The sequence below is a fragment of the Lepidochelys kempii genome, chromosome 20 (genome assembly GCF_965140285.1).
Source record: "Lepidochelys kempii isolate rLepKem1 chromosome 20, rLepKem1.hap1, whole genome shotgun sequence".
Lineage (NCBI taxonomy): Eukaryota > Metazoa > Chordata > Testudines > Cheloniidae > Lepidochelys > Lepidochelys kempii.
In genome coordinates this window covers 27,351,678-27,377,155 of record NC_136399.1, presented here as the reverse complement: position 1 = coordinate 27,377,155, position 25,478 = coordinate 27,351,678, and the positions used below count along the sequence as shown (strand labels likewise).

Here is a 25,478-nt window from a genome sequence, read left to right as displayed (position 1 = left end):
TTTGGAGACTTGGTCCCAATCTTACATCCAGGATAGAATGCTCCTGCTGGCGTTTCCCCTCTCTCATCCCTTGAGACGAATCCCCTCCACCCGCCCGCTCACTTTTCAGTCTGCAAAGCACAAGCCAACCAAGCCGCTTGCTCCAGGTTTGTGAATTTCGAGCTGGAGTTATCAATTCATATTGATTTTGTGTTGCCTTGTTGACCGCCTCTGTAAAGCCTTGGTGGGTTAGATTAGTATTCTGTGTAGGGAAGCGTTCCTCTCCTCCCACAGTAGCTAGGGGTGATATTACTGATCCAGATAGTATCCAAACTCAATATCCTGTCTCTCCCTTTCTCATTTCCTGTTTGCAGGTCTGAACGCCAGCCCTGTTGGCGGGGGGGGGAAGGGGGGGACAAGCGCGTGAGCAGGGCCGCGTATGTCAGAGCGAAGGGGAGACAGAAAGGGGGGACGCGAAGGGGGATGGTTACGGGGGGGAAAGAGGCAGGGGGTCTGCAGACTCTTTTTTATGACAGATTTAATAATGACAAAAGAACATCATTAAACATTCATTAGAATTATTTAATTAAATTTTACTTTGGAGAAAAAAAGAGATTAGATATGATGCAAAAAGCAATATTGATTGAGAAAAGAACAAGCTTGTGAGACGTGATTTAAATTAAACTCTGGGCTCTCTCTCTCTCTTCCTTTTAACGCGGTGAGGTGCTGGGAAGTGGGTAGAGCAGCAGCAAAGGAAGAGTCAGTAGTGACCAGTGATAACAGGCACCGTCCCGCCCCACCTCTGACCGTCAGCTTGCCGGGGCTGGAGCCTTTCCCTGCCACCTGTGAAACCATTGGGCTACATTTCACCCTAACATGACAACTGTAACCAATGAACCATCTTTCCTGGGGAAATGCCACAACCAGTTCTTGATGGTTTAAGGGCCCTTTACCTGGTGCCCAGGATAAGCTAAGGGGATAAGCTAGAGAGGAAGGAAGGTGCAGTGGTTAGGCCTGCTAGCCTGGGACTTGGGAGACCTGATTCAATTCCCAGATCTACCACAGACTCCCTGTGTGGCCTTAGCTCGGTCACTTGGGTCTAGATCCTCAAAGGGGTATCCAGATTCCTAACCCCCAGTGACTTCAGCCTAAATACCTTTGAGGATCTGGCCTTAGCCTCTCTGTGCCTCAGTTTCCATTGGCATAAGAGGAGTCATGGCACTGCCCTGCCTCACAGGTAGGCTGCCACCTGTCCAAGTTTTCCCAGGATTGTCTCTTTTTTCAAGGTAGCTGCCCCAGGAAATCAGTATGGGTGCTTGGTACACACTGCCAGCTGTCCCGATTTATGGGCCCGGGACCACCCTGGGTGTCTCCCCCTTTTTTGTTTTTACCTCAGAGGTGGCAATCCTACTTATGGGAGCGTGCGAGGCCGAATACATTACAGCGTGTGAGGTGCGCCGGCACTGTTGTAACTAGAGGTGGCCATATTAGCCAGATGAGGTTTTTAACTTAAAGCTGCTGTAAGGATGGGTCTACGCCAGAACTCATCTTGATTTAAACTCAAACAGTTTCTAAATCCCAGGTTTAAACTGAATTAAGAGCGTCTACACAGGAGTTTTCTGTTACTGGTTACATGAAATTAATTTTAAATCACACCAAACAGGTGCAGCTTTGTGTGTGGACCAAGCCCCTGTTTATTTGCACCTCCCTTCTCATGAGGCCAGAAGACACCATTAATATACCTAGTCTGACCTCCTGTGTAATGTAGGCCACATAATTCCAGAACAGATCTTTGAGCAAAACACCCCCTCTTGATTTACACATTTCCAGTGACGAAGAATCTATCACAACCATTAGTCAATTGTTCCCATGGCTAAATGCTCTCACTGCTCAAAATCTGTGCCTTATTTCCAGGCTGAATTTCTCTGACTTCAAATTCTCTCTATTATCAAATTCTCTCTATTATCAAAATTCTGTTTCCTATGTAGGTACTTCTACAGTGTGACCAAGTCATCCCTTAACCTTCTCTTTGATAAGCTAAACAGATTGAGCTCCTTAAGTCTTTCACTATAAGGCATGTTTTCCTATCCTTTAATCATTCTTGCGGCTCTTCTCTGAACCTTCTCCAATTACCAACATTCTTCTTGAATTGTGGACAGCAGAACTGCACACAGTATTCCATTAGTGGTTGTGCCTGTACCAAATACAGAGGTAATACAACCTCTCACTCCTACCCGATATTCCCCCGTTTGTACATCCAAGGATCACATTAGCCCTTTGGCCACAGTGTTGCAGTGGGAGCTCATTTAACCAAATTTTAATCTATTTCATGTGTGTCATGTTGATTCTGTATCATTCTAGTTTATTAATCAAGTTGTCATGCAATACCAAATAAAATGCCTTACAGAAGTTTAAGTGTATCAACACTGTTTCCTTTATAAACCAAACTTGTAACTGCGTCAAAAGTGATATCAAGTTAGTTTGACAAGACCCTATTTTCCATAAACCCATGATGATTGTCATTGTTACCCTCCTTTATTAAACGTTTCCTGTATCAGCTGTTCCCTTATTTTGCCCACGCATGATCCTTACATTTTGTAAAGGTCCCAATGAAAACACCTGCCTGAAGTGGCTTTCCAGACATTAACTCTATTCATTACACATAGGCATGGAAGGAAATTCACAGTAAGGCCAGAAGGGACCGTTATGCTCATCTCCTGCATCGCACAGGCCAAAGAACATCACCTAATAATTTCTGCATCAAGCCCATCACTCTTGTATGAGCTAAAGCAGTGGCTCTTAACCTTTCCAGACTACTGTGCCCCTTTCAGGAGCCTGATTTGTCTTGTCTTCCCCCGAGTTTCACCTCACTTAAAAACTACTTGCTCACAAAATCAGATATAAAAATCCAAAAGTGTCACAGCCCACTATTACTGAAAAATTGCAGCCTTTCTCATTTTTACCATATAATTATAAAATAAATCAACTGGAATATAAATATTGTACTTACATTTCAGTGTATGGTACATAAAGCAGTATAAACAAGTCATTGTCTGTATGAAATTCTAGTTTGTTAGTGCTTTTATGTAGCCTGTTGTAAAACTAGCCAAATATCTAGATGAGTTGATGTATCCCTGGAAGACCTCTGAATACCCCAAGGGATACATGTACCCCTGGTTAAGAACCCCTGAGCGAGAGCATCTATTTTAAAAAGATAGTCCAGTCTTGAATTAAAGACTGCAAGTGAGGGAGAGTCCACCCTCTCCCTAGGTGAGTGCTTCTTTGCTCTGGCTAGGGACTCGATGTGACCTAATGAGACTTTTATTTAACTTTTCGGATTCTTTAAAGCATGCTTTATTGGTGGGGAAACAATTCCCAGACATAGAACCTGGATTTATTGATGGGCTTATGAGCTAAGGGAATGCTTTACGGCACAAAGCTTAAGTCTCCCTCTAGCACAGAAATCGTGGAAGATGAAGAACTGTGCACTTTGGAGCAACAAAATATTGAGTGTAGCATGTCTATCCCGGAGTGTGACATGGGATTCTGGAGAAAGGGAGATACTCCCTAAAAGCAACAGGCTGGTGCACACAGAAGCAGGAGTGCACTCTGTGCAGGCTAGGGAAGAAAGCGGTCATGCTAAAAGTGTGCGTGGAGGGGACATTATGGAGGAAATTGGGGAAAGAATTTTAGATGGAGCCATTGGGATTGGCCCTGGGTGACTGGGATGTTCTCCCAGCTGTATCTGAAACACCCTGATAAAGGGAAAGTTGTATAATAGCCAAAGATACAGGACGCTGCCACCGAGCTAGGCAGGGGAAACTTTCATTAACCACACTTAGGGTTAATTACATTACAAGGGGGGAGTGAAAGCTGGAAGCGCTTTATGGATCTGGTTTATAATGCAATTTGTGCATCAGCTAGAAGGAAGGGACCTTGTTCTGCCACCACCAAAGCATGTTAACAACCCAGAGGTTGTGGAGGCCCAAACATTCGGGAAGCCCAGCAAAGAGAGAGAGCGGGATAAAAGCCAGAGAGGAGAGGAGAAAGAAGTGCACAGGAGAACTGACATCAGGTGGGTGCTATATGGAGCCGGTAGAGTCAAGTGTAACCCCTGATGCGTGTGTGCTACAGGTCCCCCTCTGTGCACCGTCTACACAGGACAAGAGTCTGTTACAGCCCTAGCTAGGGAGCTGTGGCTGACTCTGTCACCGCTGGGGCTTTGAGCTCTGGAGGTCCAGTCTCTGGTGCGGTGCCACAAGTTGAGGGGCTGGACAGCAAGAAGAAAGGTGACTGTGAACCTTGGGGAGAAGCAGGTGACCAGATGTCCTGATTTTATAGGGACATTCCCGATTTTTGGGTCTTTTTCTTTTTAGGCTCCCATTACCCCCCACCCCCTGTCCTGGTTTTTCACGTTTGCTGTCTGGTCACCCTAGGGAGAAGGGATTGGGGGTCTGATTTCCCAAGATGTTTAGGATCCAGTGGGAGCTGCTGCCATGCTCAGCTACTCAGCAGCCACCCAGGAAAGTGGGCTGTGGTTTGCAACTGGTGAGTAACAGGAAAACTTGTTCAGTGCTGCCAACTGTCTCACAATGGTTTTCTTAAAGTCCCAGCTCCTGGACTCAGGTGATTAGGCGACAATCTCAGCTTCCATTTTCTTAAAAATCAATCAGTCTCTGGCCCCCTCCATTATGGAGAAAAGCTGGAGAATGAGCTGCCTCATGGCTGAGAAACCACACGGCAAATCCAAAGAACCCCTAACTTATCGTTTTTTTAATCGCAATGTGGGGGGCTGACTCATCCTTTTCAAATGGCTAGGGTTGGCAACAGTGGCTCCTCCAGACTGATGCTTCGCCGTGCAGGACTCGGATCTGACAGGCCGCAGGGGAGAGGCCAGGCTGAGAGAGGAGGAGCCTCAGTGACCAGCGGAAACAGGCATGTTGAGGCTGGATGTATGCAGCTAGGAATCTGTGCTTGAGAAAACGCCCCCTGCAACTCTGAACAGAGACTGCTCAGGCAGGAGGGATGCAGCCTCTTGCTTCCGCCTCAGCCAAACCTGAACTGGCTGTTCTCAAAACATGTGCGAGAGGAGCGAGGCCGGGAGGCCACAGAGAGGCAGGCTGAAGGGTTGAGGAACAGGGCTTTGACTCAGGAGACCTGCTTTCCATTTCTGGCTCTTTTAGAGGTTCCCTGTGCGACCTCTGGCAAGTTACTTAATCCATGACCCTGCAGGTTATTCTGTGGGGGGCCAGGGGTCCAATTTGTAGGATGAGGCCCTTAATCTCTCTGGTCCTCCGATAATAATTTCATCTTTGTCTGTTTAGATTGTAACCTCTGCAGGGCAGAGACTGCCTCTCACTGCTACCTGGGAGACTTAACTGCTCTGGCTGATCCTCACCATGCTGGCATGGGACCATTATTTCAGGCCTTATGGCATAATTCTCAGTGATCTGGCTGCACTCACACCTTTAGGGATTACTGGAGCCATGAACTGCTATCAGCTGTTTGGCTTCTGATGATATGAATAAGCATTAAGCCCCATAGGAAAAATTAAATCCAGGAAATGAAGATGAAACAGGGAAACCAAGCTGGGAGCTCTCATCTTTGAAGGGTAATAAACACAGGGAATAAGGTACCAGGGAAGGAGAATGGAGCAAAAGATAAAAATAGGCAAGGGAGTGTAATGCATTTCTGAAGCAACCCGGCCGAGCAAGCTCCAGTGATCCAGCAGGGAGGCTGGCATTAGACCCAGCAGACTTTCCTTATGTGTTACATTCCCCGTTTTCATTTTCTTCCTCTTCTAATTTAATCATAATGTGTGTTCCCAAAAGGGAGCCACGGATTCTACTCCTGGAGCAAAACCCACGTGGGAAACAAGGGACAGGCTGTTTCCTAGACAGCAAGGAGCACTGAGAAGGCAAAGAGACCCATGTCCCAGGGCACTTCAGCACGGGGAATATTGATTATTATCCACCTCCCCTCTCACAAATACACAGGGAAGCCGGTTTTGTTTTAAAATACTGAATTAATTGCTCGTATTTCTTAACAGTGTTGGAGACTTGAGACCGGTTTCTAAATGAGGAAAATACTTGATGAAGAAGGCCCCATGTGTTTCAAGCTTTACACTTCCACGTCTTTTTGTTTTGTTTCATTTTTTGTAATTTTGTTTTTTGTAATTACAACCAAGTTTATGAACAGAAAGATTTCCAGAGTTATAATGCAACAATTGTAGCATCTCAACCTTTATAAACCTGCTTCCCTCAAGCTCTGCCACGCAGTCCCAACCTCCAGCCCTCCTGCTATCCCAGCCCTGGGCTCCCCACCGCTGCCAGTATCCCCCAGTCCTGACCTACAGTCCTGCTGCTATGCCAGCCCTGGGCTCCCCCTCCAGCTGCGCTGATGCCCCTCAATCCTCACCTCCAGCCTCCTGTTCTCCCAGCCATGGGCTCTGCACACGCACTGATCTGCTGATGTCACTCAGTCCTGACTTGCAGCCCCCGGCTGTCCCAGCCCTGGGCTCCCCCCAACTGCTCTGCCAGTGCCCTGAATCCCAATCCACGTGCAGAACTGTGATTCGGAGACAGGCACAAAAGGACACTGGTCCAAGACTCACCAAAGTCACTTATAAACTAAGACAGGATTTGCTTTTCTGAGGTGAAAGGTTAATGCAAACCCGCCACAATCTGCTAACTATCTTCTAATGAAAAAAGAAAAGGAGGACTTGTGGCACCTTAGAGACTAACACATTTATTTGAGCATGAGCTTTTGTGAGCTACAGCTCACTTCATCGGATGCATGTGATTAGGCCCTATGATGGTGTCCCCTGAATAGATATGTGGACCCAGCTGGCAACGGGCTTTGTTGCAATTCCACCATGATTTCAACAATTTCCATCCCACCATCAACCTCAGCCTGGACCAGTCCACACAAGAGATCCACTTCCTGGACACTACGGTGCTAATAAGCGATGGTCACATAAATACCACCCTATACCGGAAACCTACCAACCACTATTCCTACCTACATGCCTCCAGCTTTCACTCAGACCACACCACACGATCCATTGTCTACAGCCAAGCTCTACGATACAACCGCATTTGCTCCAACCCCTCAGACAGAGGCAAACACCTACAAGATCTCTATCAAGCATTCTTACAACTACAATACCCACCTGCTGAAGTGAAGAAACAGATTGACAGAGCCAGAAGAGTACCCAGAAGTCACCTACTACAGGACAGGTCCAACAAAGAAAATAACAGAACGGCACTAGCCATCACCTTCAGCCCTCAACTAAAACCTCTCCAACGCATCATACAACCTATCCTGAAGGACGACCCATCGCTCTCACAAATTTTGGGAGACAGGCCAGTCCTCGCTTACAGACAGCCCCCCCAACCTGAAGCAAATACCAGCAACCACACACCACACAGCAGAACCGCTAACCCAGGAACCTATCCTTGCAACAAAGCCTGTTGCCAACTGTGTCCACATATCTATTCAGGGGACACCATCATAGGGCCTAATCACATCGGCCACACTATCAGAGGCTCGTTCACCTGCACATCCACCAATGTGACATATGCCATCATGTGCCAGCAATGCCCCTCTGCCATGTACATCGGTCAAACTGGACAGTCTCTACGTAAAAGAATAAATGGAAACAAATCAGATGTCAAGAATTAGAACATTCAAAAACCAGCTGGAGAACACTTCAATCTCTCTGGTCACTCGATTACAGACCTAAAAGTTGCAATTCTTCAACAAAAAAACTTCAGAAACAGACTTCAAGGAGAGACTGCTGAATTGGAATTAATTTGCAAACTGGATACAATTAACTTAGGCTTGAATAGAGACTGGGAGTGGATGGGTCATTACACAAAGTAAAACTATTTCCCCATGTTTATTCCCCCCACCCCCACTGTTCCTCAGACGTTCTTGTCAACTGCTGCAGATGGCTCACCTTGATTATCACTACAAAAGTTTCCTCCCCCTGCACCCCACTCTCCTGCTGGTAATAGCTCATCTTAAGTGATCACTCTCCTTACAGTGTGTATGGTAACACCCATTGTTTCATGTTCTCTGTGTATATAAATCTCCCCACTGTATTTTCCACTGAATGCATCGGATGAAGTGAGCTGTAGCTCACGAAAGCTCATGCTCTAATAAATTGGTTAGTCTCTAAGGTGCCACAAGTCCTCCTTTTCTTTTTGTGAATACAGACTAACACGGCTGCTACTCTGAAACCTATCTTCTAATGCGTCCTTTTCTATTCACCGAGGCTAATAGAGCAGGACATGGTGCAACAGAGAACAGCAGGGACTGCCGTAGCCTCCCCTTGGTGAATTCAGCTGCAGCCATGGGTTTTACATGTCACAGAGGAATCTGGTTTCTCAAAAGGAGGAAGCCAGTGCTTAATTTGTGCCAGGGCTTGCCAGGGCTGAACCCCAGCACCACTGGGCTTGGCAGTTCATAGCCCCGGCATTGCTGGGCTTGCCGCATCAGTTATGAAAGTAAAGAAACTACTTGAGCCCCTGCACCTCTTTCATTACAAACAAGGCACTGGCGGATGCACTGTTAGCCAGAATAACTCTTTGTAAGTCAGGATGCGTGTGCGGATTTCACCCCGTTTGGAGCAGCTCCCGGCTGCCTGCACCATGGAATTTCTATAGCGCCTTCGGCTGCATCATTCTCCAAGCACCTGGGCACTTACACTCTGCCAGGCACATTTCAGGCACCTCAGACCTTTGTTTCTCCAGCACCTTTGCCCTCACTGGTGCCCTCTGGTGGTTGCTGATACGTGTCTGATTGAGAGAGTCAGCCTCTGGCAATGGGACGACACTGATGCCCTGCGACAGACTCCCATTGCCCTCCATTCGGCCTGGCCAGGAGCCTCGCGCAACAGAGCTGGCAAGCAGCTTGTGGTTCTTGGGGAAGGGTTGAGATAGCAATATGACACCTAGCAGCCCTCCCCGAGCTCCTGACCCTCTAGTGCTGTTCACACACACCGTATCCACAGCCCCAGTGAGCTCACAGTCCGAACCGGCAATGCAGGGAAGCGGAGTCAGATTTCTTTTTCAAATATATGCTTTAAACCAGCTTCTGGAGAAATTCTGTGGCCTGTGTGTGCTGGGGTGGGGTGGAGGTGGGGAAGAGCTCTCGCTCTTGATGCTCATAGTGGCCTCTTCTGGCCTTGGAATCGATGAATTCCCCTGTTCATCCCCTTCCCTTATGGGCCGTGAGGAGAACAGGAAGCTTTGCATTGCCCTCAGCAGACAATAACTAACTATGGTCAGCTCCCATGCTTCAGGGCTTCAGCTGGTCTTCTGCAGGGGCCAGGACCCACAGCGTGACTGTCTGTGCACAGATTCTGTCTCGGGCTCCTGTTTGGATTGATTATGCTGCACTACAATCATCCCGATAGCGTGCCATTCCACGGCACAGGGGCTCATGCCTCTGCCAAGTCTGAAGCCCCCACTGTTGCTAAGCAGCCTCCACGTTAGCCTTCACACCAAATAGCAAAAACACAGCCTGAAAAGCAGAGCCCTGCAAGGAAAGAACTGCCCGAGAGGGTGGTGCCCGTGAGAGATTCTGCTTCAGAGCAGCACTGGGGTTTGAACTACCGTTCCTCATCTGATTATCTACGATGCAGGAGGGGCCCCTGCAGTCTCTGCAAAGGGAGGTGACTCAGCACCCGGCATTGCTGCTCTCATTGAACATTATTATTATTTCACAGCATCTCTGAGTGCACGGGGCTGTGCTCAGAAAAGGCCCAAGAGACAGGCCTCTGCGCCAAAGAGCTCAGCCTCTCTGCGATGGACTCAGCTGACGAGCAAGGAAAGGATGGGCCAGGGAGGGCATGGGCTATAACGGAGACCGTGTGTGTGTGTGAGAGAGAGCTAGGTCTCAGCGTGGTGCCCAGGACGGGCTCTGCCCCGATCCTGCTGAGCTCTCACCGCAAGCCAGGTTGGCAGGATGAGGCTTGTATAAAACCTGAAACCCAGCTCTTGTAAGGAAATGCTATCACTGGGGCTTTTCAAGCTGGGCAAACCTGTGTATAAAGGGAAATTCTTCCCCCTGCAGCTCACGCCAAAAGGCCATGAAACGCTGTCCTGGGGACACTGACATAAAGCCCCATGGAGCTGGGTGAAACACCCCCGGTGGTGGAACATCTCCCTGGCCACTCCTCCTGCGCCAGCCCTGGAACTGGCTGTTTGGAGCTTGCAGTCAGAATCCGAGCCCTGCGGGAGTGGGACACAAAGAGTCCATCAGCAGGATGCAGTCTCAGTAGCCCCAAGAGCCACTAGGCTACTTCCCTGCTGGACTGGGGCGGCTCCCAAACACGCAGCTGCCAGGTCCACCCGGAGCCTCTCTCCACAGGGAACGGAGGCCTCGTCCATCTGGGCGGAGCATTTCTTACTCCTTTTGAACTGCAGGGGAGAGTCCCTGAAGGGACTATGCCATCTGTGCTGAGCGTGTGGAAGCAGAGAGTCCTACTGGTCTGGACAACCCCTCCCGTCCATCTGCAGAAAAGCTCTCAAACCAACCTGCTCACAGGACTGTGGGGCCTGATCCGAAGCCCACTGCAGTCACTGGGCTTTGGATCAGGCCTTAAATAACTAGATCCCTCTTGCAGCTGTAAAGGGGTCTCCACCAATTTGGAACACAGGATTTATCGTCTGGGTCAAACAAGGGGCCTGTCTGGCCTGGTATCCCATCTCTAACAGGGGCAGCCCCAGCTGCGCCAGAGGAAGGAGCAAGAAATCCTGCAGGAGGCAGCAATGGGATAACCTGCACTCGGGCAAGTTCCCTCCCAACCCCTGGTAGTCAGAGGTCGGGGCTTGTGTGCTGAGGCAGGCAGGGATCTAGCCATTCCAGAATGCCTGCTTGTTTTCTAATCCTCACTATTTTAACTGTGGATATTCTTGTTATCCAAATTAGGGCTTGTCTACATGGGGGAAAGTTAATCTGAAATAAGGCAGAATGTGAATGTAAAGCAATATAACTATTCTAGAATAGCTCCCCGTGTGGACATTCTTATTCTAGAAGAGCTATGCCCATTAATCTCTCTGTGTAGACAAGCCCTTGGAGCCTTCTAGGGACCCTGCAGAGCACTTAGCCACACTGACATCTTGTGGTAGCGAGTTCCCCTGGCTAATCATGGATTATTTGGAAAAGCATTTCCTTTTACCAGTTTGAACTCTGACGCCTTTCTGCTTCATTGATTGTCCCTTTCTTCGTGTTCTCAGAGGCAAGATGAATAGAAGTTCCTGAGCTACTGCCTTGCTCCTCTTCATTAATCTGGATGCCCTTTTCACATCCCTCTTATTTTTCTCCTCTCTGAGGCCTGCTCTGTATACAGTGCTTGTACCCGTGAAATTATGTCAAAGGCGCGCTTTTTTTTGTAATCAAAAGATTTATTCCAATACAACCCTTTGTGTGGATGAAGTTAAACTGGTACAAAGGTGCCTTGCACTGCTATAGCCTATTCCCCTTCCAAATGGCATTAGCTACACTGGTATAACCGCATCCACACTGTGGGGGGACAGGGACCTTTGGAATTACCAGCCACACCCAAAGTTAATCTTTAGCCCTTGTCTCCAGGCTCCATTTATGGTCCGAACAACCAACAAACTTGCAAAAGGAAAACAAAACTTCCAGCTGGGTGTTTCTCCCACCAGGAATCCCCCTCCTCCAGGGACTCCTGCAGGAACCTGTCCCTTCTGGAAGCTCTTCTCTACAACCCAGTATTCTGCCGTTCTTTTATAAGGAACACTTGTCCCCTTCTCACCTGCATCTGATCAGAGAACAGGGCTGGCTGGCTCTGGGCCTTTGAAGGGGCCGGCCACCCTATTACAGGGGGGCTGTGCCATTTTAACGATGCCATTCTGGTTAAAGGGGTATCACTTGTATGGGTCAAGAAGGCCAAAGGTTATAGTCATCCCAGTCTTTCTCACTCCCTCTTTATAAGCTAGTTAAATCACCTCCTCACAATGAAGAGCTCCTTACCATGGGGTGGATTCTCCATCAGTGGAAGTCTCTAAGTCAGGCGTAGATGTCTTTCTAACCGATCTGCTGTAGCTGAAACAGGAGTTACAGGCTCACTGCAGAAATTATTGGGTGCAGTTCTGTGCTATGCAGGAGGTCAGAGAACAACCAGCCTGATCCCTTTCTGGCCTTAACGTCTATCTGCCTACAAAGATGCTGACTGGTGACTGAACTGAAAGCATTCACCCGTTTGCGTTTTCTAAGGGAAATACAGAATATGTGGGCGGGTGGAGATAGCTGAACTGAACTGAGCCAGCCAGGGTGCAGATTCATAGATTCAAAGGCCAGAAGGCACCATTGTGAGGATCTCATCTGATCTCCTGGATAACACAGGCCAGAGAAGTTCCCCCATTTATTCCTAGACAGGATATTTTAGAAAAACATCCAAGCTTGATTTAAAAATTGCCAGGGATGGAGAATCCACCATGACCCTTGGTACATTGTTCCAATAAATTGCCCTGGGAGTAGATGAAAGTTTACAGGCACTCAGACAAGCAGAGCTACTCCAGTCATCAGGGACCCAGTGCTGTCTGAGAGACACAGAGAGAGGACACAGTGAGATCTTCAAACAGGGCGAAAGTCACCCCCATTGGAGCCTCCGCATGAGGCCTAGGCGCTGCTTCAGCCCTGAGACCTAGGCCTCAGGAAGGCCTAAGAGGGGTAGGGAGGAGTCAAAGCAGGGCCTAGGTCTTGTCCTGGTCCCTCTGCACAGGGTTGAATTTCACCCACAGAGAATGCCAGCTGGCTATGGAAAATGCCCCTACCTGAGTGGGCCAACAGCTTGTGTCTGGCATGTACGGTGGTAGAACCCCTCCTCTGCTGGGACTGACTTCACCTGTAGCATCTCATTATAATTACCCACCCCGGCTCCACTCCTCAGGACTTGCCAGAGGCCAGCATTGCTGAAGCACATAGGAAACCCAAAGGATTGGGTCCTGGTTTCCCAGGGATTCTCCCTTCATCACAGGACTCCATGGGGTCGGAGCTTTAAGGAGGATGCCAAATAATATTGTGAAAGTTGGCAACACTGGTTTCTCTTGGATTCCTCTTTGTCCATCTGGCCCCAGTCCCCACAGCGCAATCCCAACAAAGTAACTGGAAGGCTGGGGCCATTTGCAGAGACTTTTCTGTGATCTGACACAGGAGACAAGCAGATGGACAGACAGAAAAGGCCATCAGCACTGAATGGACGACAACATTATCCAGAAAATCTCAGACCAAGAGGACACAAAGTGGGGTAGGAAAAAACAGCCCAAAAGAGGGAGACAGCTATCAATTACATTTAATTAAACTAGAAAGATAATTTGCCATGACAAGAATGCTCCCTCCTATCCCTCTGTTAGAAGAAAACAATCCAACAGCAATTGGGAATGGACAGCGTATGGTGGCGTGTTTCTTAATCACGTTCAAGGCACATCTGCATATTTCTTTCATTTTGCAGCGATTATGAAGTTACTGTTTAATTTCCTGGGCTCTGTGAATCCACCAGTGCAGGGAACAGTGTGAATGGGGCGAGGAATAGCTTTGTGTAATTAACATCATTAATCATAGCGCATACTTCACTCTCAGCAGGAGATAGGGCCCGTCTTCCTCACCCTCACATCTCTGGGGAAAGCAAAATGCTTGGGACAAGGGGACAATCCAGTCAGAGTTTGGGTCTCTACTATGGACAGAAACCTGAATGGGGGAATGCTCACTTGCCAAGAGGAACTCAGCTCTTATTAACAGCAAAGGCAAAGACGGATGTAAAATATGAACACAGGATCATAAGCACATAGTGCCATCCTGTGTTTTCACATTGGGCCTGGGAGCCAGGACTCCGAAGATCTAGTCCTGGTTCTGGAAGGGAAGTGGGGTCTAGTGGGTTAGAGGAGGGGGAGCCAGGATTCCTGCCTGGATTCTCTTCTGGCCATTGCCACTGACTTGCTGCGTGATCAAAGTCACTTCTCTTGGTGGTACAGTTTCCCTGTCTGTTAAATGGAGACAGCAACCCTGGCATGTGGGGGGAAAGGGGGATAAGACTTAGAGTTTGGCGACTTCTTTTCAAGCCTCAGGTGCCAGGTGCTCAGTAGATATAAATTATTACTATCATGGCAGATAGAGATCGCTCCCACACCTTCTCCCAAACCAGCTGCCACTCAGATTTAACTGGCAGGGGTCAGGAGGTGCAGGGCACTTCCTTATCTTCTCCCTGCTTCCCCAGCCACCTGGCTCTCCCTTTGTGTTTGGTGCAGCACCCGCAGGGGCTTCGAGAGGCAGGGGATGGGGCTCCATTCATCACTGCCTCATCCAGGCTGCTCATTATGTCATTTGTCTGCTTGCTCCTCAGCACACAGTCACTTCTTATTCCCTCCTTCCAGCCCCAAAGGGGTGCGGAGAAGGGACCCTCCTGTGCTGCAGAACAAGAACCAACTCTTGGCTGCGAAGGCTGCCAGGGTGGCAGGGTGGGGACTCAGCTCCAAAGGGCAGGGACCAGGCCTCCTGCTGTGTCTGTGCCGGGAGTAATAAATCATCAATAACCATATGAGCAGCCACAGCTTGGGACAGGCGTGTGAGCATCAGCGACCCTATTCACGAAGCAAGGCTGGGTAAGCAACAGGAAGCACGTTGTGGGTGAACCAACTCAATCCTGGCCTGCAGCTACGCCCCTTCCGCCCCCCCCCCCCGACACACAGCTCTGCTGATGCTCCTCAGTCCTGATCTGCAGCCCTCAGCTCCCAACCCCACCTCCGGGTCTGCTGATGCCCCAGAGTCCCAACCTGCAGACCTCTTGCTATCCCCTGTCCCCTGACAGTCCCCTTCAATCCAAAGAAGACCCGAGCCAAAGCTCTGTCTAAACTTGAATGCCTGTGTCTCTCACCAACAGACACTGGTCCAGTGAAAGATATTACTTCCCTCACCATGTCCCCCCTCAATCCTGACCTGCAGCCCCCTCCGCTCTCCCAGCTCTGGGCTCCACCCTCCGCCAGTTCTCAGAGCCCCGCAGGCTGCAGCCTCCCCGGCTCTCCCAGCCCTGCTCTTCTTGAGGCAGAGGATGCTTATTGTATCAAACGAGGATTGTTTTTAATGCTTATGTCACAAACTTATCTTGACGTGTCGGTCTTGGAGCTGTGCCCGTCTCCTCGCTGCATGCGAATAAAGAGCCTCTCATCTCTCTTCGCTGGCTTTTATGCCACTCAATGCTTTACATGCCAGGCCACGCTCCACCGTGCTACCTGTCTGCCTGCTTCACCATTGTGCGGCCCTTTGTGCCGTCATTTCCCACCAGGGCACGCTGGGTCCGAACCCGGTGGCATTTTACATCCCTGTGCACTGGCCTAAACAATGACACAGGCGGCAATAGAGACTCTGACCCTAAGCCTACAGCCCCCTGGGTAGGGCACAGGGGTAGGAATCAGGAGACCTGGGTTCTATTCCTGACTCTGCCACAGACTCCCTGTGCTGACCTTGGGCAAGTTACTTTCTTTTGCTGTGCCTTTGTTCTTTAGAGGGACTGTCTCTCACTTTGTGTGTCTGCAGTGCCTGGCGTGACAGGGCCCAGACCTTGGTCATGGGATATTGTGACAAATAATAATAATCTGTTATTAAAACAATCTTTGGTTTCCTTTAGCAGGTTAATTGCCGAATCCTCATCCTCCCAACCCCAGAGCCAATGGCTTCTCCTACCCTGGCGATCTTCTCTCTTCTGCTCCAAGGGGAGCACATGGTCTTTAAACCTTCAAACCAAGCCTTCCCACATGGTCTTTAAACATTAACTTGCCCTCATGGAGTGGCTGCCAAGGCGTGTGAACCCAGATCAGTCACCTAGAGCCGAGCGGAGAGGGTCATTGTGTTGCTCGGAGCCTGTTCTGCAGGGAGGAGTGGTTGGAAGGGCGTGTGCTGCTGGCTCACCCCTCGCCTATGCAGCCCTGGACGCACAATGGCTCCCAGGCCCCTGCCTGCCAGCACCCTCCCAAGTGCAGGAGACTGAAGATGCCAGTGACCCGATTAGCCTGCCTGACGAATGGGGATCGGCTCACCTGCACTTTCATTCCCTGTTCACACACATCACAGCCTCCAGTTCCCTTTTCCCCAGCTGGCATCTGGGCCTCCTGGTTCCCCTGGATTAAAAATATTGCACAATCGTACAGCCTGGACCCAAATGGCTGCAGCACAAATGCAATGTGGGTCATTACCGCAGCGTCCCAGAGTGTTTTATATCAAGGGTCCCTCCTCCCCCTGCCTAGTCTCTCCACCTCACAGCACCGTCCTGGAGTATGAGAAGTTCCCGTCCAGGGGTGCTGAAAGCCACTGAACCAAGCGGTACACACTGCAGATGATGAACGCCAGGCATTTGGGTGCGATTATTGCTGCACCTGCAGCGCCCCAGGCCCACCTCTCCCCAAGGCTCATGGGGATTCTCCATATTTTTCAGCCAGGCTTCAACAAGAAGAATACATGTTTGTTGCTCCCTTTCATCCCGAGCTTAGAAAGATCCCTGCTTGTGTCGGGTTGTTCCCACCCGCCCCCTTTACAGATGCTGGGCCAGCCCAGCACAAAGTGTCCCTGTGCAGGACCGAACAAAGGCCTGGTATCTCCCCAGGGAGGGGAGGTGCAGGCCCAAAGAATGCATAATGAGGAAAGGCAAAGGAAGCTGAGCTCCCCACCCCAGCTCTGCCAATGCCCCCCAATCCCGACCCACAGTCCCCCTGCAATCCCAGCCCCAGCTCTGCCTACACAGACCCCTAGGAAATGAGGGGAACTCTATGGTGATCTTCAGGAGGTTTGTAAAGTGACAACATGAAGGATTCACTGCCCTCCTTGAAGAGCCCACTGGCCCATCAAGCCCAGTGTCCTGCCTCTGGCTGGGGCTCGGCCCTGGACGCCACAGAGGCGGGTGTCCCCAGCCCCAAGAACTGCACCAGGCCAGTCACGTGATACTCTGCAACTCTGAGAAAATGCAAAGGGAGGAATCTAGGCACCAAGAGGGGACTTGGGCAAAGGCACCCGCTGGGACGTGCTGGCTGGTCAGCTGTCCCTGGCTCTCTGCCTTCAGAGTCGACATCAGAGAAACTCCAAATAGACTTCTCTGGGCCCAGAGGCCAGAGTCAAGACCAGGGGCCGAGGTGGCATTTCAGGGGTTCTGTCTCTGTGCTCAGTTGCACCGGTCACGTGAGAGCAGCCCGGCGATGGAGTGCCTGGCAAGGCAGGTTCGAGCCGAGTTCAGCCGGTATCTCTGAAGAGGACAAGCAAATCATCTCCACATGGGCAGCGGGAGAGCGCGGAGGAGAGAAGGATGCCTGCCAGAGCGAGGCTGCGGTTCACATCCCTCCTGACAGCTCCCCAGCAGCCCCCGCATCGCCTGTCATCCCACAAAACAAACTTCAAAGTAAACAAGGCGCCCGGGACCGGGCCGTTGCAGCCACTTTATCATCAGTGGAGAGTATTTTCCTCCCCCCGAACTGTTGCTGTTTGATACCATTTACACGAGCTGCACAGAGTGGGATTTACAGGGCAGGTGCCCAAACGAAGCGCTGGGATAGCTGGCGGGGCCCCAAGCAAAAGGGGAAGAGAGAGTTTTACAAAAGCCTTCAGATTGTGGTTTTATATGATAGGGACCGGAGAGCAACATCCATCTTCGGGCTTAACATTTCATCTCTAGATCAACAGCCCGTTCCTTCCCCCACGTTCAGCTGCAGCTGTTGGCTTATCTTTCCATTAAAGCATTTTCCTCTTATTGCGCAGTTCACATAAGGAGGGATATGTGCCAGACGGGTCTCCCCTTTGGGTCAACACGCTACAGCCATGGTCTAAACTGCTGCCCATGGTGACGTTGGATTCTGCAAACCAGATCAGTCCCTGACCAAAACACTAGGGTTGGGTTTGTGCGTGTGCGTACATGTAAGAAGGCTAAGAATACAAACACGGGAGGACAGGATTTTAAAAAATGAGGGTTGGAAGTTAGACTCCTTTGAAAATAGCAGCCTGTGAGCCTAAGTGTGTTAGGGTAAAACCTTCAAGAGTGCCGAAGGATTTCAAAACCACTTAGTGACTAAAAGAACAGGAGGACTTGTGGCCTTAGAGACTAACAAATGTATTTATTCGGATGAAGTGAGCTGTAGCTCACGAAAGCTTATGCTCAAATAAATTGGTTAGTCTCTAAGGTGCCACAAGTCCTCCTGTTCTGTTTTCGGATACAGACTCACACGGCTGCTCCTCTGAAACTTAGTGACTAAGGAGCCTGAGTCTCATTTTCAGAAGTGACTTGGGGCACCAAACTCCCATAGACTCCTTTGAAAATCCCATGCATGAACCATTATTTAGGCACCAAAATAAGCCTCTAAGGGTGAATTTTTCAAAAGCACCCAAGTCCCATTGTCAAAAAAGTCAGTTTCCTTGAAAGCCAATGCTCCGAAGTGCCCAAATCTCTTAAAAAGGAACTTGGGTGCTTTTGAAAATTTTACCCTTAGAGGCTTATTTCAGTTCCTAAATAATGATTTACAGATGGGATTTTCAAAGGCATCTATGACTCTGTTGCCCAAACATGCATTTGAAAACACCCCGTATTTAGGCACCTAACTCAGGCTCTGTAAAGAGTGTCTTAACACCTTTAAAGTGCTGGTCCTGGTGTAGCCTAGGTCCAGATCCACACACAGTGTCTGTACTGGTGTAATTATGTCAGCTAGGGGTGTGATTTTGACCTAGAGAGTTAGACCGGTACTACCCCAAGTGTGAATGCAGTGATAAAGGTACCTCACACCTGTATCAGTTACTTCCTTTCTGGTATAAGAATAACTTACACCAGTATAAAGCACTCCCTCCACACTGGGTGAGCGGGTTGTTCCAGTGTAACTGTACATTACAGTTAAAAATGCATAACATGCGTGTGCAGGTAAGCCCTGAGCTAATGTGGTTTAAGCAAACATCGTTTTTCTTCACTTACACAGGGCCCCTGTAACCTGGTTTCAAAAGCATGAAACACAATAACTGAGCTCAGCAACTTGCAAGGAGCTCAGCCCTTTGGAAAGTCACCCTCCGTGTCCAGGCGATGGCTCTATGAGCCTATCTTGGCCTCCGGGTGAATATCACCCCAGTGCATAAGGGCAACATGAGGCCTAAACATCTCTGAAGTCCCTCCCTGGCTTCCAGTGCAAGTTCAGGGCCACAGACTGTAAGTGTTTTTGAGCAGGGACCAGCCTGTGATGTATCTGGCAGAGCTGTGGGCGCTGTGAAATAAAGCAACAGCAGCCAGCCAGAGGAGGTGATGGAGAATGGGTGGCACAAACTGTGAGAAGCTGATGTTAACAGTGTCCCCTTACATTGAGGAATGGCCAGCTGCAGCAGTTTCTGGCTCGTGTCTGATGACTAACCAACCCTGGGAAGTGGGCAAGCCCTGGTATTTTTATTACTGTCCCTGCTTGCTGCCAAGCGTCTGCGTCACCGGCAGGGAGGCGGCTGTGTTCTCTCTTCTGAAGCGCGGAGGAGATAAGATTGGACTGTTAAGAAAAATCTTTAAAGGCGGCTGCCAAACTCCAGGAAACTTTACAAAGCACCATGTCTCCTTCCCAGCAGCCTCCCCAAACCCTCATGTGCCGTCTCTGTATTTCTTTTCCCAGCAATGCCGGCTGCCAGAGACCTATCTGTGCGGAGATAGACGCTCTCATCTTTCACAACAGCACATGCTCCCCCCAGCTGTGGATCGCAAATGGCGCAAGACTAAGCACACCCTGCCCTTGTGCAGGAGGTGACCGTTCTTATCCCCAGAGCACAGCCAGGAAACCAGTCACAGAGACTGGATGTGATTTGCACAAAGCCACACAGGAGGCCTATGTTTGGAAAGAGAAACCCAGGAGTCCTGACTCCCAGCCCACCCTCTAACCTAACCACTAGCACCCACTCCACTCCCAGAGCCAGGAAGAGAACCCAGGAGTCCTGACTCCCAACCCTGTCCCTGCTCTAGCCACCAAACCCCACTGGTTCACCTTGCATTTGCCCTGTTTCTCCTGCTGATTCATTCCGTGGTGTTGTAGCCCGGTCTTTGTGACATCATGAGCTGCCATGGTGACACTACCCGATGTCACAAATTCCAGGCCGAGCTGCAAGGTTCATGACATCCCCAGTTGACGTCACAGATGCCCTATTCAGCTGGTATGTCCAGGCTAATTCCAAAGGAGAAGCTGTGGCTCACACAGATACCCCAAGTCTTGACAATGTGGCCGAGGAAAGGGGCAGAGGGAGAGTTCAAAGTCATTTTGGTAACTGATTGGGTTCTTAAAGTTTGGCCGAATGTCACCATGGTTATTTCAACTCTGGCCTCAGGAAATAAGGAACCTATGTAAGCTCTGAATCATCCCCCACGCTGCAAGGCAGGGGAGAGCCAAGTGTCCGCCCAAAGCAGCTGCAATGCTTATAGCCGTGATCAAAGTGCTCCTCACAGGGAGATAACCTCCTGCAGGATCTCCCCTGACCCGCTCCATGGAGCTTTGCCACTTGGCCAGCATGAGGAGTCATAAGGCTGCAGCTTTGGTTAATCATTCAAAGCCCCGTTAGGGATGAGCAGCCCCTCTCCTCCCATCAGGTTCTTCCAGCTTATCGCTGTTCCAGACGTGTTGAAGGAAAGGGAGGTAGGGGCAGCAGGACTGGGAACATCAGCTCCCCATGCACCAGCTCCCCAAAGTACCCTCCTTCCAGAGCCAGAGCCAAGACCTAACAGAGCCAATGGTCTTTCACCCCGCCCCACCCCCACTTCCCCAAAAGAATAATACATTTTGCAAGTTGCATGCATGGTGGCTGCCAGGTCATGGTGGGTAATGGACTGGCCTTGACTAGCAGCATCAGGGTTAGAACTACCTGTGCCTCGTCTCCTCTGGGATTTAACATGGAGATTGCTAAAGTAATGCAACAGCACCCCTCTTTGTAGGCCCAGATTAACCCATGTGCCCTTAGTGCACTTTCACAGGGACCCCGTCTCAGGGGGGCCCCTGACCACTAGGGGAAAGAGCCAACTGAGCAGCACTGCAACCCCATGCAACAGGTTGCAACAGCCACTCACTCAGATTCGGGCCGGCTGCCTCCCCTGCCCCCATCAGGATAGATGGCAGTCTGGCCAAACCTGAGGGGCGTGGAGCCATGCAACTGCAGGGGCAGGCAATGGGAGTGCGCTGTGCTGGGCAGCCAGGGTCTGGGGGAGCTGCCCTAGGCTGGGACAGGAGAGGTGCGCTGAACCGGGAAGTGGGACGGGCGTGCTGGAGAGTGGCCAGGAATGTCCCAGAACTAAGTGATGGGCGGGGGTGAGTTGTAGGGGGGTTATGGGATGAGTGGGGAGTGTTGGAGGGCTGCGGGGTGAGGGATTGGGAGCAAGTGGGGGATGTTGGGATCGGGGGATGAGACGTTGGGGGCTGCAGTGACTGGGATGTATGTCAGGGCCGCTGGGATGTGTGTGTGTGTGGGGAGGTCATCAGGATAGGTGAGGGCTGGTGGAGGGTTGTTGGGGTATATGTGGGGTTGAAGAGCCATTTGGGGGCCCATGTGGGGATGGGGAGAGAGGGGAATTCTGGGGTGGGGTTGGTATGTATGGGGGGGCACTCCCTGTGCAGGAGCTCAGTGCACTGTTCGTGTCATGCAGGGCTGGCAGCCCCTGGAGCAGCCCTAGTTTGAGGAAGGTGGGGGCCCCACCCATGTCCACAGGGCCCAAAAACTCAGGGCTTGTCTTTTTGCAGTGCGGACGTGGCTACAGATGGCTGTGTCCCAGCTGGACCAGTGTGTTTAAGGGAAAGGAGCAGAGTCCCCTGCATCCCCTTCATACCTCTGTGCTGCTCTTGGCTGGCAATTCAGGAATAACCCCACCCTGTGCCCCCACAGCTCACCCCCCTAACTCCTTTCCAGCCAGCTCCCGACACCTCAGCCTGGCCAGCCCCAAGTTCCTCCAGACTGCAAGAAATTTAAATGCACAAATTGCTAATAATCTGGAGCTCAGCCTGAAACCATCACAACAGATACCGCCAGGGATCCAGGGGTCTCCCTGGGGGAAGAGAGAGCAGGTGCCACCTTGCTCTCCAACCCTCCCTGCTACAGAGGAATTCGGTCCATCTGAATGAAGCTAGGCAAGACATCAGGATCCTCCTTTCCATTTTACAAATGGGTAAACTGAGGCACCAGGTGGGGGTCACACAGTAAGTCAGTGGCAGAGCTGAGAATAGGACCCAGAGTCCTGACTCCTAGTCTTGTGCTTACACCACAACACTATCTTTCTTCTTGGTTAGGAAAGTCATCAGAAGCCTCTGGATGGCGTCAATGAATTATTGAAAGAAAAGGAGTACTTGCGGCACCTTAGAGACTAACCAATTTATTTGAGCATAAGCTTTCGTGAGCTACAGCTAGCTCACGAAAGCTTATGCTCAAATAAATTGGTTAGTCTCTAAGGTGCCGCAAGTCCTCCTTTTCTTTTTGCGAATACAGACTAACACGGCTGTTACTCTGAAACCAATGAATTATTGAGTTACTGTTTTTAAAAGACAAGGAAGAAGAGCTTTGCCATTCAGTATTGGTAGCATTCATTTATACAGCGGTAGCTTCTAGTAGCCCCAGCCACGGACCACGACCCCACTGTGCTAGGTGCTGTACATTGTTTAGTAGGTGTATTACGGTAGTGCCTAGGTCAGGGGCGGGCAAACTTTTTGGCCTGAGGGCCGCATCGGGTTTCTGAAATTGTATGGGGGGCTGGTTAGGAGAGGCTGTGCCTCCCCAAACAGCCAGGCATGGCCCAGCCCCCCATCCGGCCCCCCTGCTTCTCGCCCCCTAATGGCCCCCCCGGGACTCCTGCCCCATCCAACCCCCCCGTTCCCTGATGGCCCCCCAGGGACTCCTGTCCCATCCACCTCCCCTGTTCTCGGTCCCCTGACTGCCCCTGGATCCCCCACCCCTAACTGCCCCCCACTGCCCCATCCAACCACCCCCTCTCCCTGACCGCCCCCAGACCCCTCACCCCTAACTGCCCCCCACCACCTCATTCAACCCCCCCTCCTTCCTGACTGCCCCCCTGGGATCCCTGCCCCCCCCACCCCACCCCCCGCTCCCTGTCCCCTGACCACCCACCGCCACCCCATCCAACCCCTCCTCTCCTTCTTGACTGCCGCCCTGGGACCCCTGCCCCCATTCAACCCCCCTGTTCCCCGCCCTCTGACCGCCCTGACCCCTATTCATGCCCCTGACCACCCCCCGAACTCCCCGCCCTCTATCCAACCCCCCCCGCCCTGCTCCCTGCCCCCTTACCGCGCTGCCAGGACCACCTGTGACTGGCAGCGCAGCTGCACCACGACAGGCAGCCGCGCCACGCAGCACAGAGCACTGGGTCAGGCCGGGCTCTGCAGCGCCCCCGCCCAGGGCATTGCGCCACGCAGCAGTGTGGCTGCTGGGGAGCGGGGACAGTGGGGAAGGGGCCGGGGGCTAGCCTCCCGGGCCAGGAGCTCAGGGGCCAGGCAGGATGGTCCCATGGGCCAGGTGTGGCCCGCAGGTTGTAGTTTGCCCACCTGTGGCCTAGGTGCTCCAGCCATGGACCATGTGCTAGGTGCTGTGCTAGGCGCTGTACATTGTTTATTTGGTGTATTATGGTAGTGCCTAGGTGCTCCAGCCACAGACCATGACCCCACTGTGCTAGGGGCTGTACATTATTTATTAGGTGTATTACGGTAGTGCCTGGGGGCTCTAGTCACACATCACAACCCTACTGCGCTAGGCACTGTACAAATACAGGAAAAACGTATCTCTAGAGGCTGTCAAGAACCCTAGAGCTTGGGTCTTGCTGACAAAGGTGGATCGGCGGTAAATGCTCGCCTACAGACATTTCTGAGCCAACTAATAGCTGGATTCCTCTTGGTGCCAATTGCCAAATTTATTCCCTTTTTGTGTCTCCATTTTCCTCTTTTCGGGTTCCAGGTTTATTTAATATTAGGAGAGAAAAATCTTTCAACGGCTCTATTAAATGGAGCTCAGGTTCTACCCCTAGTGTCTCTGGGCTGGATGGTGGGAGCAGGAGCTCTGGGGGAAGGAGGCTGTGGAAGGAGCTGCAAAAATACGGGTGTTCACAGGTGGGCCAAAGTGCAAATCCCTTATTGTCATGGTTTGGGCTTCTGCCTCCATTACAAATGTACAAATACAATTCCAAAAACAGGCTCTCTCATCCCAGATTTGTTTGGGGATATAACATGTAGAAGTGGCTATTTGGGACTGCAACACACAGCATGCGAAGTAGCCCGCAGACAGATGGGAAGGCTGCTTCACCATCTACCTGTGTTTCCTTGAGGGAACTGGTAACATTTTTAACTACACATTTCTGACAACCACAAACACGCTTTCGTTTGGCAGAAACGCCATCTCTGCTTCCAGATACACACAATACAGCTCCTGCCCGAACTGGTTCCTACTCTGGCACCTACTTTAATCTACAAAATGTAAAAATAACCCATAACCAGCCTAGCAGAGCAGCCCCATTCTGTGCTCCTGGAGCCCTTGTCAGCCACTCAAAACAGAGTCTATAAGTAACAGTCCAGGTGGCTCTACCCCCTCTCCATAGGGGGGAGACAAACCAACTACCATCAGCCAAGCAGAGGAGAAACACAGCTCAGTGCCCTCTCCAAGCTCCATTGCGCTCACCAGGAGCCGGTGCAAACAAACAGATCTAGCAACCTGCCTGGAATGTCAATAGAACGGTGCCATTTTGCACCACAAAGTTGGGGATCAAATTCCAAACCAGAACCTGGTCTCCACACTGGCAGCTCCCTCCCTTTTAAACTAAGGGAACTCCATGCACTTCAGCTCCCGCAGGATGGCACAGCTGCACGCATCCCTGTCCCTCCCGGCTCTTTGGAAGATCTAACTTTCCCCTTAGGGGCAGAATGTTCCAGGTCTTTGTTAGTAGCTGTCTCTGCTCAGATAGGCAGGGCCTGGGTCTCTGTTGCTCTGGAATCTCATGCTATCACGCCTATGCAAAATGCTTCTGTTCCGATCTGGAACCAGGCATAGAGCCACGGAGAGCCAGCTACTTACTGTGCATGGTATTCTCTAGTACCCCGTTGCATCTCTCTCTCTCTGCATTTGCAACTCAGCAACGGGCCTACCGCAGAGTTGCACTGGCAAAATTCTGCCTTCAGTTGCACTGGTGCATTCCCACTGATTTGAAGGGTGCTGTATCAGTGTGAGTCAGGGACTCCTGGGTTCTAGTCCCAGCTCCATGATCCTGGTCAAATCACGACCAGCCTCTGTTCCCCTACTATCTTGTCTATCTTAGAGCTGGTCGAAGCTCAGAAGTTCCATTCCTCAGGAAATTCTGACATTTTAAAATTTCCTTTAATCCTAAATTGGAACAAAACATCAAGATTTCAAAATTCACTGTGAAAAATTTCCATTTTGGAAACGTTTTGGAAAGATCAAAATGACCTTATCAAAGTGCCTCATTTCAGCCGTTCTATTTTAGAAAC

General features: G+C 50.7%; 1 protein-coding gene across 1 annotated transcript in view; it reads right to left on the bottom strand.

The window, feature by feature from the left end:
* LOC144929580 (LIM homeobox transcription factor 1-alpha-like) overlaps nucleotides 1-25,478 on the bottom strand; it is a 62,271-nt gene that overhangs the window by 24,477 nt on the left and 12,316 nt on the right.